Genomic DNA, 19,497 nt, shown 5'->3' with positions numbered 1-19,497 from the left:
ATTCTTGGTTCTTTGTTAGACAGCAAATAGTTAACAGTGCCAATCTTTCCTTCAAAGCGCTAGTTTTCTAGAGGGTAGCCCTGAGCGTGTACCGACTGAGTGAAGTGTTTGAGTACTTGGGCATGTGTTGGACACACACATCTCATTGTTTCTTTTACTCCTTTGTTGTCCTCCAATACTTGTGATTAATTGAATTAGTTGTGTACTTTTGGTGCTACTGGAGAGCCCCTTCAAGTCCCTGACCGTGGCCCTGAGTGATGTTATGGGTGAGTGGGGTTTGTGTGTAAACTAGGACATGTGTTAGCCACTGTAACCACACTCTACCGTGACTGCCATTGGAGCACACGTTCACGTTCTAATTGTGTCCCTGGGTGCTTCCACCCAATCGCTTTGTGTAAACAAATAGAAACTGTGATTGAAGTGAGTTTTAAAGAATATATACAAAAGTGTTAACCCTTTAAGGCCCACAAGGCACGTTTTTCACATGCAAATATCTCAAAATCTACTGGACAGATTTACATCAAATTAAAAAGCACATTTTCTGAGAAAAGTTCTATTTCATGATACGTTTTGTGTAAATCTGTTCAGTGGTTTTTGCAGCAACATTTCCTATTGGAGCTAAAATTTCCCCCTTTTACTTTTTTTCCCTGTGGACGAATCTTCATAAAACTTGCCAGGTCAGAACTGACCATGCTGACTTAGTTGATAGGCTGCTAAGATCCATGCAAATTTATTCTCTGGATCAAAAGATATAAGCAAATCACAAAATGCCTTTCAAATGGAAAGTGTGGCTGAACCATAACTACTCAGTGGCAACCGCCACTATGTAAAATAAATGCAGGTATACATACATAGTAGCCAGTTATGTTTTGCAAGGCGCAGAGAGTAACTCACAGTCATCTGCCTTGTGGTTCACAACGTAACTGTTTTTGTACATGCGTGGCCTGGCAAAGAAGTCTTTTTACATGACCTTCTACCCTGAGTTTTGTTAATGAGTTTTGTTGTAAGTTGGGTGCATTGCAGAAGATAACTGGTGAATTTCAATAGTTTTGCGCATTTGAGCCTCAAACATACCTCATGCTCTAACTGTGATTTTTTCCAAAGAATTTCATTGGTATTTTTCATGATTGACCTTATTTTCAACAACCCATGTGCACAGCTGTCAGTCGTGCATAGTGTGGGTTGGCTGAAGCTTCCCAGTAGACCCACCATGGATGCCCAACCCATGCATGCCCACTCTAGCTGCTCAACCCATGCTGTGCATGGCCTACGGCTCTCAAGCTCCCACCTTCCATGCAAAGTCAGACATCTATTCTAGTGCTTGACCTTGCTTGAGCCTTTTTAGGTTGAGCGTGCAAGCGCTCTGGCCTGTAGTAATCTATCTGTGGGCATATAACAGATCCCACCTCACGCCCATCACTATCACTCGTTCATGGGCTTGCCTTTCAAAAATCCTTTGTTATCATTGGTAAATGCTTTACGCTTGTCCCTCATTGGGGCAGTTTTGTTACTGCCTTGGCCATCGACCCTCTTACATGGATAATTGTATGTTTGCCAATACGTTTGACTGCGAGTGAACTTCTTTTTCCTTTTGTGTTTCTCCTTCCCGATCCCGCTCATGGCGACCATGGCACTTTGAATCGGCTCGCTTATGTCAACTGTTTTACTCTTCATTTTCAATGTATGTGGCAAGAAAAGTCCAGTTAGGAATTTACAATGCTAATAGCTCTAACTCAAACCAACGTGAGACCCATTGTATTGCAAATGCTTGTTTTTACAGTGCCTGAATCCCGTGAGACCAATGCAACGCATTAAAAAAGTACAAAACTGCGGTTGAATCCAGCATCTTGAAAGGCCTTTTTGCAAGCTCTCGAGTTCAGCTTCTATTACTGGGTTGTGTGCCACAAACAGCCTTTTTTCAGGGTTGCTTTTGGATTTCTACAGTTCTGGATCCACCTCACCATTGCCTTGGGGTTTGCCACCTCATGGTCTGGGTGCCCATAGCTGGGTAAAGTTTGCTTACACGGCTCAAAAAAAAACTTCACTGGAGTATTACAGAGAATAATGAGATCTATGATTATTTGATCCATGATGACAATAGGTTTGAGCTGAAGATAAAAAATAGTTAAACATCTCATGTAATTTTGATACAGATTTGGTGGAGCCGAATGCAGGTGAAACACATACATGTTGGTGCAACAAAATGCCAAAGATGACATCTGGGGGAAATAACTATAACTGTGAGATGTTTGGCCCACTGATTGGGTGAAGGTTATGAGTAGGGGTGGGTGGTGAACTCCGCTCCGCTCGCGGAGGTGGCAGAATTTTTCCCGCTCTGCGCTCCACTTAGAGCACGGAATTCTGAAAAACACCATGTAGTGGAGCAGAGTTTTTTCCGCATTTGCACTCGCCAACGTTAAGTTGGTGAGCGCGAACAAGGAAAATCACCACCTCACAGTGAGATTTCACAACGATGGCGACCTCGGATGGTCGCTACCGCCCGCTTTCAGAAATGTCCATTTGCGTTGAGGAAGTTGCAGGTCGAGTAGAAAATCTACTCGAGCTGCAGGAAAGAAGCAGCGCCCTCTTGTGCTGCTTGTGGTGCGGTTCGCACGGATATTTCAGCGCGGGACAAACACTCGGTGCTAAAAATTAGCGCGAACGGCGAGACCTAATGCACTCCACCACTTGCAGAACTCAAAGTAGCGTGGCAGAGTTATGTGGTCACGTCGTAGAGTTCCACGTAGCGGGACTCTGCCCACACCTAGTTATGAGTGGATAGTGTACCTCAGAAAAAGAAAAAAAGAGCAAAGAAAGGGAAGTTGGATGGATAGGGACAGCACGGGATAGGTATGGAGAGGGTAGCAGGTGGGCAGCCTGTGTGATGGTGAGCAGGAGTTCAAGTGAATCTGGTTTAAAGAAAGATGGTTTGTTCAGGGGTTTATTCAATAGCAAATTCTTGAACAAAGTGATCTAATGATTTGCATGGTCGGTGGGAAGTTCTGGGGGTCCCGGGAAGACTGTCTTATGAACTGTGTGCACTTCTGTTGATTTCCATTCAATAAGACTGAACTCAACAGCAATGATTAATATATTCTCTAATAAGGCAATGTCCATTTCCGTGAGGGCTGAAGAGTTAGGCCAAACCAAGGGACACAAAATTGAAGTTTAGTTGAATTCTGTTTTTTAAAAATGGGGATGATTGGTTTGCCATCTTCCCCCAGTAAAGTTGTACTAGTTTGCAACTAAAGAACACATGTTTTTGGTCGTCCCATAACTCTATGAAGTTTCAGAAACTGCTGATATCTACCAGCTTTAGATTGGTGTGTCCAGAGTCCAATTTATTAAGTGCATAGAAAAGAGTAGTCATTGTGTGAGGTAAGGACCACATTTGTTACGTATGGTTATTTTACATATGGTAACCCATATCACCTCCGAAGGGTGTTGTCTGCCTACATTTTTAAACTGTTTTATCCATTTGGCCTGGATGGGTGAGAGGGCTATGGCATTGTGTATGTTAACTAAAATAAATTCTAGAGGCAGTGTGTCCTGATGAAAGCCATGTCTGTAAAGAGAAGGATCAGCACTGGAGCTTTTGTTTATAGGAAGTCATAAAAGTCTTGGATAAAATACTTAGTGAAAACTTTACCTCTGTTTTTTCTGACATATTATCTGACCTCTAATGAAACATTTAAAAGTATCCCATAGGATCAATAGAAAGGAGTCAGTAGTTGTGTTTTCTTGGATAAATCATTTTGTTTCCTTATCTAGATCATAGATGTCTGAATCCTTTCCTAAAATTTCATTGTCCATCCCCCAAGAGTTACTTTAAGTCTATGAATGCACATTTGGTATGGTTATTGACATGGCGACATGATCTGAAACCATAATTGGTACAATTGATGAGGCTACCGCCTCACCGATGGCTGGCTTGCTCACAGGAATGCCTCCTAGTGTGAGGTGCTTTCTCTTGTTCCTAGACCCTGGATGCAACAGCAAGAAGTGGACTGTCCTCAGACTCTGCATCATAGAGGTTCGCCGTAGAGAACATCTGTGTACTGTTCTTAGTAGAAGGTTGGGATCCAGAGTCTCTCTATTCCCTGCCCGGTGCCCCGCCTGTAGAGTAGCAGCAAGGTAGGTGGGAAGGCCGCCATCGCTGCTGAAAATGCAAAATGTGAAACTTTGGAATGGACCATGCTATCACTGGTGCTTCCACCGCCGTGGGCTACCCATCACCTCTGTGCACGTAAAAGCACCGGAGGGGACACTTGGTGAAGTCTTGTGGCAATTTTGGATGCCTTACTCTATTTATTGCTCCTGCCAATGGAGGTTGGATCTTTTGACCCACTGGAAGATCTGCAGATGCTGAGGGATCGGTGCAGCAGTTTTTGCAAATATCCTGGCCATAGGTGCTCTAGCAAAAGGTCCTTGACCGGGAGCCATCTTTTTTTTTGTTTGCAGCAGGTCTGTGTTGAAGGCCCTAGACATCATGTTATCGCCTGATCATGTGCAAAGCTCAACACAAAGAGAGGACTGCCTTTGTCAGAGATCTTTTGGGCAACTTCGGAGTAAGCAGGGGTTAGCGGCCTTCACCGTAGTGTTTGGGGCCTTTTACTACTGATGTCCCAGGGCCTGATCTAGAGTAGCACTGCAAACTGGGTGTCAAATCTGCTGCCTCCTCACTTGACGCTCAGGGTAGGGACGGCGAGCAGGCTCAAGATAGTGTTAGGGGTAAAAGACTCAGAAGTCAGTTAAATAAGCAAAGTACTCTGCATTTTATGTTACTCTGTAAGTTTTATGAATATCTCAGAGTTTTATATCTCAAACCTCTTTTTAAAAAAATAGTATAAGGACCTATCTGGTGGCGCTGGAATTTTTGTTAAGACTTGACAATGCACATGTATGTTACAGGGTGGCATTATATATTTTAAATGCTATACAAATAAGGAAAAGTTTTTTGTTTTTTTAGTCCCGGTGGAAGCAGATCAGTACAATATCAGCCTCATTACTATCTTATGATGGTAATAATGGTGAATTTTGGGGGGTCTGTTTTAATGTTATTATATATTATATATTTATCTTTTAATTATTATGATTAGTTAGTACTTGTATTTTGAATTAGGATTTGAGTATGTTTAATATGTATTTATATTTTCTATGTGCTTTTATGGCTATTTTGTATTGGCCGAATAAAGTTGATGAAACTAAACGACTCAGAAGTCAAACTTATATGCAAGAGAGACAATAAATGCAGTCCAGCCTACTTCTTTTCTCTATAGAAGAGGAGTACTTTTATCACACAGCGAGATGTAATGCCACACAAAGCAATATCAGTCAGGCGGGCGGTCCTAATACGGGCACTATGGGATTATGGTCATGGCTAGGCAAGATCATGGCCCAGGTGTTAGGTGACTATGGCACATGTGAACACACTTTCTGGTTCTGTAACCCATTGATCAGTACACTTGCATCCCACTTCTAAAATGTGCTCTTAGGGCTTCAAAGCTGAACGAAGGAAAATACAGACTCAGTTTAGCGACAAGGCACAGTCAATGTTTGAGTTCTCTCGGTTGGTCTACCTGAAGTACTGGGCGCTCAGGAACCTTGAGCACGAAGACCACAGACAACAGCAGCACAAGCAGTCCTGCTCACGGCTCACAGCAGCAGTGCCGGTGGCCCCGCCCCCTGTTACAGGTGTCATTCGAGGAATGTGTTGACTCCAGGAAGCAGCAGCACAGGCCCAGGTTGTGACACCAGCCAACCAAAAGGTGCCCCCAATGTTTTGGAGTCACAAGTTCTCCAACCTCAGTTCCAGCAGAGGCAGTGCAAGCACGTCGTTGCAGCCAGTTGCAACATCACACTAGTGCTGATTGTCACATTTTCAGGCTCTTGACTGGTCAGGCATAAAGAGTCTTTGTTAGGAAACTTATGGGGAGGCTGAAAAATCCATTAATAAACTCTGGTCTGCACCAGTTACACTTATATAATTCAGTCTGGCCTGATGGGCAACCTGGACTCCGGGCACAGCAGCTGGTATTCTCTTCCTCGGGCAGTCATCTCCGCACATGGTGAGGCCCTCCCTCAGCAGACCAAGCCGGCCCGGGCCCCTAGACCTACCCACAGCTTTTCAAGGAAAATGCCAGACTTCAGGTGATGTTGTCTCATCTCTGGGAGACTTGACTGTGGGCAGTAAACTTTTGTTATCTGTGGGGGGGGGGGGCTGTACTACAACCTCCATCTTGTGGTATGCTTTACCAGGAGCATTCACAATGGATCCTACTGGTCTCTGTAACCATTTATTCACAATACCCATGGAGCCCTGCTCACTGTCACTATATACACAGCACACACTTGAGAAACACATAGGGATGTCAATGCAGAATGTGGGTATTACACCGAAGTGGAATTTTAATCGAGTGGGCCACATAGGTACCACACACTCATTCTGTAAACTGTAAACTTCGCACTTGTATAGCACACTACTCACCCGTTAGGGTCTCAAGGCGCTGTACGCATACCGCTGTGGAACCCCTCCTCGCTTTTCCTGTGAGGCACCCACTCCTGGGCAACCCCCAGGGTGAAGCCAGGCATCCAAGCGCTGTCAGGGCTGTTGTGGAGATTAAGCAAGCTATTGCCCAGAGTTACAGAGTGGGACCCATTAATTAGATTAGGCACAGAGGTGAGAATTATCTGGTCCAAGGGAATTGAGCCCAAGACCCACCGAGGCGGGAATTGAACCCTGGTCCCAGGCCAGATCTCTGCATCAGGGTCTGCCGCTCTAACCATTGTGCCACACTTCTCCACATTCTGCAACAGATAAAAAGCTCTGTTTCATATTATCAGTCAGAAAAATACCTCCCACCACAGTAGTCCTGTGTCGACTAGATTGTGCTCTGAGTGCCCCACTCCAGCACTGAGACACAGGCTAAGGGCTCACAGTCAGTTACATGATTCAGGCCAAAGTGTGCAGGTAGGGTTATCATGTCAGGATACCAGATACCCTACAGCTGGGATCACTCAGGGCAGGGGTTGCACATCTAGTCTACTATGCAGGGACAGTCCTATCCCAATACCCTGCTTTAGCCTCACAGCTAGTAACAACAAAAAAGGAGTTGTGCTAGAACCTTAATTTGCAGAGAAGGACTTTTCTGGTATTGCTTATTGCTTCTTGTCAGACCCCACTCCAGGAGCCACGGGGCAGGCAGGAGCTCCTGTGCTTCAACCGTGGGGGTTGAGGTTGTCCGCCACTAGTATCCCTGCGCTCGTCCTACTGTGGCACTGGAGACTGCACCGAGTATAACCTCTTATGCACTCGACTCTCAAGTTACCAATGGAGAGGTAGCTCGAGATGCTCGAGATCAGAGTTCATCAACAAATAGCCCCCGCAAAGTGGATGTGCAGCCCAGTGTTTGTCTTTGTAAGAAACAAAGGGGGTCATTACAACCTCGGCGGTCTGCATGGCAGACCGCCGAGGTTGCGGGCGCCAGAATACCGCCATTGCTGGCGGTATGGCTGGCTCCCTATTTTGACCTTTCCGCAGGGCCAGCGGACGGTAACAGAGTTACCGTCTGCTGGCCCAGCGGAAAAGTCACATCAACATTGCCGCCGGCTCGTAATTGAGCCGGCGGCAATGCTGATGTGCAGCGGGTGCACTAGCACCCGTCGCGCATTTCACTGCCCGAAATTCGGGCAGTGAAATGCGCGACGGGGCTCTGCCTGTGGGCCCCTGCACTGCCCATGCCAAGTGCATGGGCAGTGCAGGGGCCCCCAGGGGCCACCTGAGTCCCCTTACCGCCAGCCTCTTCCTGGCGGTGCAAACCGCCAGAAACAGGCTGGCGGTAGGGGAGTCATAATCCCCAGGGCAGCGCTGGTGGATTATCACCGCCGGGGCTGAAATGGCGGTGCGACCGCGGTGCTACTGCCGCAGTCCAAATACACCGGGAAGCACCGCCAGCCTGTTGGCGGTGCTCCCGTCATTTTCGCCCTGGCGGTCAAAGACCGCCAGGGTCATAATGACCCCCATAGTACTTTAAACATACAGTTGTACACAATACTACACACTCCAATAGTTATACACCATCATCATTAATAATTTATTTGGTTCACAAGAACCATAAAAATTACCATCAATAAAAAGCAATAGATACACTCAATTATTAAAATACTTATAACACCCAACAAAACAAGTTAAAAGGGCAGTTGTACAGTATCATCACTAATAATTATTATTAATTCGAATAGCGCTTAATACATAATGTAACACAGCATGAACTTCACAGCCCAGGTTTCTCAAATAAGAAAAGGCCAAAAGACTAGTTCTGATAGCTGAGGCCAGAAGGGCTGGGCATAAAAACCTTCTCCTCAGTACAGCACACAAACTGCAAAAAAGAAGAAAGTGCATTGTGCTCTGGGAGGTGAAACAGTCACAAGGACATGAAAGGAGCGTGTGAAGCCTTGCAGCCTGAACAGGAAATGCTACCAAATAATGCACGGTGTTCAAGGGAAGCCAAGTGAAAAAAAATATTTGGGGCCAAGAGGAAATAATTTGAAGATACAGGGGAGGATGTAGAGGAGACTTCTGTGGATCTATGACTGGCCCTGAATCACCCCCCTTCGAGCTCAAATCATGGACGGAGTGCCAAAATAGCTCTTTAGTTCTTCCTCTCGCCACGGCAGGCAGGTAGTCAGGGGCGAAAAAATACTTTGCAACGCTTTTCCTAACATAACTTGAACAAGGTATATCCATGGCTGGATCAAGAGTAAAGCAATCTGCTACCAATGCTCTGCAGAAATGGGCTTCCTGGTTCCTCCAAACTTTAAGCCAGAGCAACAGAGGCTGTATTCTAACATGATCAGCTATAGACCAACTTCAGCAAGGCCCAATGATGATGAAATAGCCGACGGAGCAGCAAGCAGCCATTTAATAAATTTATTCTCCACTATCTGAAGACTTTGACTATTGGTGTAACCCCGTACACCAGGCCCAAAAGAAGCAGAGGACAAACAATTACTTTTAAAAACAGTAAGCATTTCTTTCACCGGCACGTGGATTTTTTTGAGAATCTAAAAACAGCATCTATAGATCTTTGAAATTGTAAAGTGTGAATGCTCATTAAACTTTTCTAATTAAAATCTACATCTAAAGGCACACCAAGGTAAGTAAAATTGGGAACTTTTAGAATCTCTGATCCCTCAAGGACAAACTTTCTAGACTTTGTAAGCCTCAGCTAGCATTTCATAACAAAAGACTTTGGGGGTCATTATGACTCCAGTGGTCGGTGGTAATGTGGCGGTAGTACTGCCAACAGGCTGGCGGTACATACCGCCACATTATGACATTGGAGGGTTGGCCACACCGACCGCCATGTCGGTAGCAGCTGCCGGGCTGGAGATAACAATCTCCAACCCGGCGGCTGATACTGTACCGCCGGCGGTATTATGACCCTGCGTACTGCCGTGGTTTTCGTGGCGTTTGTAACGCCATGAAAACCATGGCGGTAGGCCCTACCAGTGACAGGGAATTCCCCCCTCACACTACCCATACTACCCCCACCCGCCCCCTCCATCCGTTCTCCCCCTTTCCAGTCCCCCCATACATGCACACTCACAGGCACACACCACACATTCACACAATCACTCACACATGCATACACACATTCAAACACGCATGCACCCATTCATTCACGCACACATCCAAACTTACACGCAGACACTCATTCCCATTTGCATTCATACAAGCAGCCTCACACATGCACACACACATGCAATCAACACTACACACTAATGCGCATCCATGCACACCCTCACACATTCATGCACACACACACACACACACACAACACCCCCCACCCCCTCCCCTGTCTGAAACCTGGCTTACCTGAATCCAGGGGGTCTTCCGGCAGGGGACGGGGTGGGGCGCTGCTACCGCCAGCGGCGCCCTCCAGCAGAACACTGCCAGGCCGTATTATTTCTTATATTACGGCTGGCGGCGGTCTACTGGCATGGTGCTGCTGGTGGTAGCAGTGCCACCTTAACGCCATCCGCCAGCATGGCCATAGCAGGATTTTCACCCTTATTGTGGCGGAAATCGGGCTGTGGTCATATTATGGCGGACGGATATTAGCCGCCGTGACGGTCTTTTGGCGCCCATCGCCGTGGCGATAGGCAGTTTTTACCGCCAATTACATGATGAGGGCTTTAGATCTATTTCTCCTAAGGTCAAGATTGCCCATGAAATTGTTAAAGGCATCCACTACAGATTGAAGGCCATTAGCTGTCCTTGAAATAAGAACAGCGTCATCTGCATAGAGTAGCACAGGGACATGCCGTGAGTTGATAATAGGCAAATCTTTCCCCTGTGCTACTAGTCGCGGCTCGCTTCCCTAATTAGGAGGGGGAGGGGAGCAGAAGGGGATGGGGGTGGGGGGCAGGTGGCACGTGGGAGTGGGTCTTAAAATTAATTTAAAAAAAATAAAATAAAATAAAAACGTACCTGCTCCTCGCGCGCCGCTCCTCTCCTCCGTCTCCTCCCTCAGGCACAGGCTCCCAGCCTGCCCTGCGGCCAATCCTGCGCTGCTCAGAGCAGCGTCAGGATTGGCTGGGAGCACCCTTGCCAACTGTGTTGCTGGGCTGGAGATAGCCTACAGCGCATGTGTGTTTGGCCGGCCCAAGACAGCCAGCCAAACACACATGAGCTCTGAGGGGAGTCGGTGCTCATCACCCTGTGGCCCCGCCCCTTCCTCCACAAAGGGATAATAAACATAGTTTATTATCCCTTCTTGGTGAAAGGTTTTCAGCTTCTACTGCTGGTGGGGGCGACGCTCCTCCGCCCGTATGGAGGAGCTGCCCCTGCGTGCTACCAGATGATCCTCTAGGCCATTTAGCTAAAGGAGAAAGAAGAAGGGGACTAAAACACACCCTTGCCTCACCCCCTTCGCTGATGGAAACTCCTTCATAAAATCACCCACCTGGCTATATCGCACTTTGGCAGAGGTTTGGGCATGAAGTCAAATAAGAAGAGTTATAATACCAATGTCCACCCCCAAATGTGCCGTTTCGGCCCATAATTATATACTTAATTACTGTCTCTGGGTGCTGTGTCTTGTAGGTGCTACACCCCCACCCTCTGGGTCCTTCTTGCACTTGGATCTAAACCTACCTATGGTCCAGATGTGACTGCACTGCTCAAAAATGATGATCAGTGATCTATGGACCGCTCCTCTTGCAGGTGGGATGTGTACAAAGCTGCACTGTCCCAGTGAGCCTTTGACCAACCTCATGGGACCTGGCACACTAACTTCGAGAAGACTTGCAAGGTGGAGGCAAAGACAGATTGGAAGAGTTAAAAGATATTAAAAAGAAGCCCTATGCAGGTTAGAGCTGGTAAGAACCAATGACATAGAATCCCTGTAACTGATACAAAATGTAAGTCTTTAGGGCCCGTTGTATTAAGAGACATTGCAAAACAAACCTTCAAGTCACAGAGGGCCGCAGAACAACTTGCCTTATATATATTAATTAACAAGGTTGCTATTTGAGCCCCCATGTGATTGGCTGCAAATACAGAGATGGTGGCCACCAAGGAACAGCAGACCACCATCCATGTGTTTGCAATCCCAAATGAGAAACCTTTTATAAAATGAGTTCATGTTCCTTAAAGGAACCAGTGCTCCTACATCTACTCCTGGAGTTCTGGACCCTTCTATTTGCCTCTGCTGACAACTCCCTACTGTCTGCTGCTGGCAATCATATACAGTGTTGGCTGACTGCTCACACTTGAAATGCAATCCTTCTTGGTTGCTACTCTTTTCACCAAAATCATCTTGCATCCTGATCCAGTGAGGTTGGAATTGGATCGCCAATGTCTACAGCTGCACCATAAAAATTGTTGAAACCTCTAAGGATCTGATCTAGGCTTTTGTGGACAGATTATAGTCCATCAGGGTGGTGGAGGGCTGTAAGTCCACCAACAGGTATGCCCGTCTTTTAAATCTAAAGATGACCGCTATCTCAGCAGTCATCTCTGCACGTTGAAAGGAACCACCATCAGAACAGTTCCCACCAAGGTGCAAAACACCTGATGGAGAGCCACCCTTGCTTTTGATGGGTGTCCATTAGTATTAACATTTTAGTTTTTCAAGAACACACTCCCAAAGTGGGAGGTTTTTAGGGAGTTTGTTTTTGAAAAATATAAACATTAATAACATTAGAAACATGGAAGTTTTCCCCAAAGGTGTGGGGGGTCATTATTTTTTTCTGTGCCTCACTGACAAGTTTTTCCTGGTGGTGACGTCCAAACAGTCAAAGAAGGACATCACACTGTGCATGCTAAATAGAGCAGACAGTGTAATTCCCTTTCTCCAGTAACCCCTACTCCACTGGGCCTTTGGAGGAAGTTTTCCATTGACGGACTTAACAGGGCTCTATTGACAGAAAGCTCAAGGCCTGTCCTTCTCTAAATGAGGCGGCAAAATCGAGAGTTTGATTGACCGGGTCCTGCATCACTTTTGCAACAGATTAACTTGTCCATCAATCTCTAAATCAGCCCCTAAATCTCTTGAGTTCTTCCTTAGCAATTGCCTTAACCTTCACAATCACATTGACACCATAGCAAGCAATGCTAATCACCAGCTCAGACTCCTGAAGGAGATCAAACTTTTTGTCACTGGACAGCACCTTAAAGACATAGACCAATCTCTTGCACTTTCTAGATCAAACTATGGAAATGCCATCCTCTCAGGCATTACAAAAATACACCCCACTCTTTTTAAGTCCTCCTTGCATGCAGCTGCAAGCCAGATTTGAGAAATAGGTCTTTTTGAACACGTCACTCCCATGCAAATCTTTTTTAAAGGGCTTCCAATTGAGGGCAGCTCCACACACAAACTTGGATGGCTTGACCACATACTCATCCTTTGAGACCCCTCTCACTATCTGGCTAGGAAACTGAAGATTTCAGGAGGTGCTCTACTACTTTGTAACTTTGACACTCTGCTTCTTGAAATCACAGTCTTCAAAAAAGTTAGCACGCTGGCCCAGTCTCCCTCAGTCCATTCAAAGCACCCGACTCTCTTCTGCACCAACCCTTCTCTTCTGCCATTCAAAACCAAGCTTAGACATTTCTTCTGAGTCTTCGCTGCTGCCCCTCCTCTCATTAGATTCTAGACACCAGGGATTACTTTAAGTATAGGGTGCACTGCCTGGAAGGTGTCGTGGCACACCTTTAAATTGGTGCTCTGGGGAGAGGCATGGTTAGTGTGCCCTATTACAGATAATCCGCTGCCCCAAGGGCAGCTGCAAACACGCTTCTGCCCAGAGGGAAGTTCATGAGCGAAAGGCAGATTGGCTGACTGAAGTTCCTTCTTTCACAGAGCAGGGGGCACCTGGCCTGCTTTACAAAGGGGGACAGTAACCCCCTGAAGAGGGGGCATTGAGTGACTGCACCCACCTGCCAGGGGACTTGGGCAGGTCCATGTGACTCCTTTTCCTCTTTCTGGGACACACATGGGGTACACAACTTTGCATGACCTTTTTGAAGCCCACAGTTGGTTATATCTCAGAACCACGGGTGCCTAAACCACCCGTGGATCAACAACGAGGTCGGAACAACGACCTCGTTCTAACCACTAATGCCTTTACCACAAATGAGTTTACACCGATTTTACCATTGTAAACGCATTCCTGCTAAAGGCATTAGCAATCAGCATGCACGACCCAACATGCTTCCACCCCACCACTTAAACCTAAACCCTAACCCACCCCTCCCCCCAAACCCTAATCAACCCCAGCCCCCACCCCAAAAACTAAAACTACCCCGATTCCCCACCCCGCCCCTAAAACCTAAACCCTGCCCCCCCAAACCCTAATCACCCCCAGCCGCCCCCCCCAAAAACAGCCCCAGTCCCAGCCCAACTTACCTCCTCCCTCACCACGTCCACTCTGACTCACTTCTGTACCTTAACCATGCGTGTATGTTGTTCAGACATGCGTCGTTAAGGTACCAAAACCAGGAAGTCGTGGAAAACGAAAGCGTTGTTTTGCTTTCATTTTTCACAACCTTGTGGTTCCGGACTCGTTCTTCCGGGTGTTTCCCCCCAGTTAATACACCACCTGACGTTTTCTTCACCTCTGCGCCTTTGCCCATTATACAGTACAGCGCAGAGGCGAGTGCTTAACCTCCTCCGCTATGCGCATATAAAAAAGAGGGAACTGTCCTCTTAGGGTCATGCAGATGCTATACGTGCACGGGCATGATCTGTATTACAGAAGGGGCCACACAAGCTTCTGCAACCCTTTCTGCAATATGAAACTGCCTCTGCCGCACAGACCGTGAGGGCACCGTTGTGCATCCCGTGTACCTCATGTATTACAGGCTCATGTGTCCTTTTGTGATAGATCCTGATATTTGTAATTTAGGATTGACTGATATCCACCACTGTACATAATTGTTCAACAGTACAAAATTATGCAATATGTAAAATTATTCTCTGCAACACTCTTCTGCTGGTGACATCACTACTAAGAATCCTCATTGACTAATTGAGGTGGGATTCACATTGACACACTTTACGCTACAGTTTCAGTATAGTGACAGCGGCTCTTGTTGCAGTGAAGCCCAGAGGTTGTTGGCTATGTATGTATGTGTGTAGGTTGTATTTTTGAACCGTTTAACCATCCAAAAGGCAGTAAGGCGCTGTACAAGGTCAAGGATAAGCTTAAAGTCAACAAGCGATGCAAGAAGTGTCTGGTTTGTGGACGGTATTACGGTGTAGTGTAGAGGTTCACCTTCAACTATTTCCTCAATTGGAGCAGTTGTGAGGAAGTTCTGATGGATACCGGATGATATTTTAGATGCTGAGTGCATAGATGGAAAAGGCATGTTCCCTTTTTTTCTTTTTTACACTTCTTGATCTTGAGCCTGACTGTCTCCCACCTGTGGGTGTGCCAAGAACCACCAGAGATGTGGAACTTGTTTGAAAGCTAAGCTTGTAGTGGGGGTTTTGATCGTGATGGCTTTGCAAACGATGCAACTGGTTTTGAAGTCGGTGCGGGCCAGCAGGGTGAGCACGTAGAGTTCCATCAGCATGGGGGTGATGTGATCATACCTCTTACCGCTCTGGATGAGATTTTCTGGTATGTGCAGGATGCCCTGCAGGGGTACCAATGTGGAATTTAGGAGGCCATGGAGCAGGGTATTACTGCCATCAAGAGACAACAGCATGGAGGGCTGAACTGAAGTTCTTGATTCACTTTCTGAAGAAATCGTTTCACTTTCTGTAGAAGAGAGAGCTGGTAGCAGGCTTTTTTTTTTAACTTGTGTTCCTTGAGGGTGGGGTTGGAGGCCGAGGTAAATCCAAGTGGTTCGGCATTCACTGAAAGTTGGGGTTTGAGGTCGTCAAAGTACATCTTACTGAGCCACGTTTGTACTGTTTCTTGTTCTTGGGAGATATAGCAAGAATTCTGCCTTGGTTGGGTTGAGCTTCAGGCAAGTGCTGGACATCCAGGGCTGGCGGATATACAGGCATTGTTTGAGGCACTGGGTGTCTGAAGAACAGGAGAATTTCAAGTAGAGTTATATATCATTTGCATATTAATGCTGTTATCTGGGAGTGGAGCACCAAGTAGCTCTATGTAGAAGCTGAAAAGGACAGGGGATAGTTTTGAATCCCGAGTGACTATGTAGGCGACAGGGATCCTTTGGACCTGCCGGTGCCCATGTAAATAAACTGGTGTCTGATGGAAAAGTAAGGCAAGAACCAGTGGATTTTACAGTGAATCCCATTTGAGACTCCTGGTTGCCTATGGCGGTGGGATGGTTGAGTATGTTCAAAGCAGCTGAGACGTCCAGCAATATCAGGAGACTGGGATCATCGTCATCTGTGGTCAGGACGGCATCATCTACGTTGTGTAAGGTAGCGGTATCCGCACTGCAGTTGAGCTGAAGCTAGACGGGTAGTCATTCAGTAACTAGTTAGTTTTAATGAGAAGTGGCTTTCAGGGCACTGAGTATGTCAACGAGATATGCAAGCGATAGGACTTTGAAGGATGACCATTGCAGGATTCTATGGGAAGGAGTTGGCTGTAAGATTTGGAACAGACTTGATGTTACTGAAATTCTGTGGGATATTCTGCATTTTTTCACTGAAGGCATTTCAATTTTCTGTTTAGTGAGCGACAGGTGGGTCTGACAGGAGGTTGATGAAGTGCTTGATTGACTTTAAAAATGTCATGCTGCTGTTTGGTGGCTTCATTGATGGTAACGGTATAGTTCTTTGCTTTAGGTGATGTGATGAGCTGGGTGCATCTTGCCCTAAGAGGTTTCAGTGCCATGAGTTCATCAGGAGTTCTATCTCGGATCAAATTAAAAGGAGATGTAAACAATTTAAATACTTTAAGTTGCAGAGAGCTACCCAGTGGCACTCACCCCTATTCACGCTGCTGAAGTGGGGGTTCATGGTGCCCATGTCACTTTAGGTGCTGATAAACACCTTTGTGAATCAGCCCTAAATGTTCAACTCCCTAGTAGTAAAAATGCAAAGAGGGCACAATCTTTTCTATATGAACAGTCACTGAATATTCCCATTGTGCTCCTAATTTAGATGTCTTGGGACCAACTCACAAAGTAATTGTAAGATTAATTGAAACGGTACATTTCGTAAACGTTTGTGTCTGCCCTCTTCCCTGAGAAAAACATTTTTCTGTTTCACACTCTTCCCCTTTCTTTCCTGTCTCTATCAAAGTTTCTTTGAAGTTATTATCTCTTCTCTCTCCTCGTCAACTATGTTTGAGAAGTTATTTCTGGCCCTTCATGGAATTGCCTCCCATTCCATTCACAATGTCTGCCACTCTGCCTCATATTGTTCTCAACTTTTTCCCAATGCGCCTCTTTTCTATTTTAATTTGGTGACAGTTTCAAACCACGAGGGGGAGCTGTTTACATTATATTACTAAAATAAACGTCGCATTTTCTTCTGCTAAGAAAAGCTGTCTAATCGGGGTTTTCATTTGACCGATATATTTGTTGCAGAACCAGCTTTCCGAATTTTTTATTTTGTAGAAATATGTTTACTGTCCTATGCCTAGGTTAGGTCTTATGTTTGAAGAGTTTAAAAGTAACAAGTTAAGTATAAAAACTGGAGTAGTGACATACTGGAGGGCATTATTTCTGCAAACTGCGTGAAACTGCATATAAAATGTAGAAAATGTCATGAAGTTTGTTAAGTTTTTTAATAGTGTACACAAGATCCACAAACAGTTTTTTTTTTTGTGGGGGAGTAATCCACCAATAGCCGACTAAATTTCCAGTACAGTATTTTGTTGAAAACATCCTGCAAATGGCTTTTGTGTGGGACTTTCACCTGCAAAAAGTATCAATTTCACCCAAGGACAGTGCTTCATTGGTGCTTGTGGTTTCAGGTGCGGAGCACCGGCACTTATTTCTGAGGGCCGGCTCTTAATTTTCTGCCTCAAACATATATTGCAAGCAAAAGACACATTTGGGACAGACAGAGGAAGTAAAAAACGAAAAGGCGTCACAATGGGAGAAAGCAGAAAGCTGCAAGTGTGAGCTGAAGGGACAGGGAGTGGCTGTAATTGGATTGAAGAGGCCCGAGATGGCTTCAGGATTACGCTGCCTCAGTATTCCGTGTCCGAACATTTAATTTCAGCAGCCGCGTATTGAAGAGGAGGACTTTGGGCACCGGCACGTTTTTATTTACAAATTAAGCACTGCCCGAGGATTATTTGATATAACATTCAAAACGCCATCTGAGTTACAACTTCACCCACCCCTAAATAGTTTGTATTCTCCATTGGCACTTCGTTTAAGGCACCGTTTGTTACAGAACTTAAGACGAAGCTTTGCAAAAATTCTGTGAATGTGCGAGTCTTGGCTCGAGTTATCGGTGGTTCCTATTGGAATAATTTCCAGCTAAAGTACATCTTTTCCCATTCTGTGATGAAGTTTCAATCTTAAAGTCCACCTCGCCCCCCTCAACTCTCCCCCGCCCTTTTTACCAAATAATGAGGGAACATGGAAAATGCCGGACAGTGTCCTGTCAACCCTTTCCACAGAAGGGAGCCCCAATGCCCTGCGGACCCCACCAAGTGATGGGAGAGTCTGGGGCCTGCAGCCCTAGACTCAGGTGGGTTATCAGACTTCAACTAGGCAATAGTGCACATCAAGTCCTCAATAGTGTTAAAAATTATGTCATGTTCTAATATAGCCTTACAGCCCACCGTAGTGAGCTATACTGGCCATTAAAGGCCTGCTCCAGCATTTAGCTCAGACCTTTAACAAGGGAGCGGGACTTTAATCCCAGTATAGCGGAGCTACGGAGGGCTAGAAGGCTATTAGAACATTCTGCTACTAGAGGGCATTATGTTCTAATATAGCCTTTGAGTCCGCCATGGTGGGCTATAACGGCCATTAAAGATCTGCTTCCTTGTTAAAGGCCTGAGCCGAAGGCAAGGGCTATAAAGCTAATAGAACATTCTGCTACTAGAGGGCAGAATGTTGTAATAAATAAAACAAAGTCCTCACGGAGCAGAGGGGACTGGAAGCCCCTCGGGCTCCATGAGGCCTTTTGTTCACAGCTGTTGCTGTGAACAAAGAACATTGGAATGTTGGAGCTCCCGGCTTTTACCAGACAATAAAGGCTCAGAGCACTCCATTGTCTCCAATGGAGCTTGCAACATTCCAATGTTCTAATAAATAAAACAAAGGCCTGCAGAGCCTCCTGAGGCCATTGTTCACAGCAACAACCGCGAATGAAAGTGTTGGAATGTTGGAGCTCCAGGCTCCTACCATAGCACTCCATTGTTTTCAAAGGGGGCCCCAACATTCCAGTGTTCTAACATGTAAACAGCCAACATGCCGCTGAAATGATGTGACGGGTATTGGCAGGGGCTCCAGACGTCCTTCTGTAGCAGGCCCCACTCTTGCTAACACCCCCTCCGGAGTGAAGGAAGTACTGCAGTTTGTCCGAAGTTTCCTATATTTGATATGTGGAAAGTTCTGCACATCGTCCTCTCGCATGACATTTGGTATTTCTGTCTCAGGGATGCTTCCCTGGCACTGATGCAGGAAGGCAGACTGAGGTGTGGTAAATCAGTTTAGTCTCAGTGATGCTTCTCTCTGGCACTGATGCAGGACGGCAGACTGAGGTGTGGTAAATCTGTTTAGTCTCAGTGATGCTTCCGTGGCACTGATGCAGGAAGGCAGACTGAGGTGCTGTAAATCAGTTTATTATTAGTGATGCTTTCTCCGGCAATGATGAAGGAAGGCAGACTGAGGTGCATTACATCAGTTTATTATTAGTGATGCTTTCTCTGGCACTGATGAAGGGAGGCAGACTGAGGTGCATTACATCAGTTTATTATTAGTGATGCTTTCTCTGGCACTGATGAAGGGAGGCAGACTGAGGTGCGGTAAATCAGTTTAGTCTCAGTGATGCTTCTCTCTGGCACTGATGCAGGACGGCAGACTGAGGTGTGGTA

Source organism: Pleurodeles waltl, chromosome 9 (genome assembly GCF_031143425.1).
Source record: "Pleurodeles waltl isolate 20211129_DDA chromosome 9, aPleWal1.hap1.20221129, whole genome shotgun sequence".
Taxonomy (NCBI): Eukaryota; Metazoa; Chordata; class Amphibia; order Caudata; family Salamandridae; genus Pleurodeles; species Pleurodeles waltl.
This window is presented reverse-complemented; position numbering follows the sequence as displayed.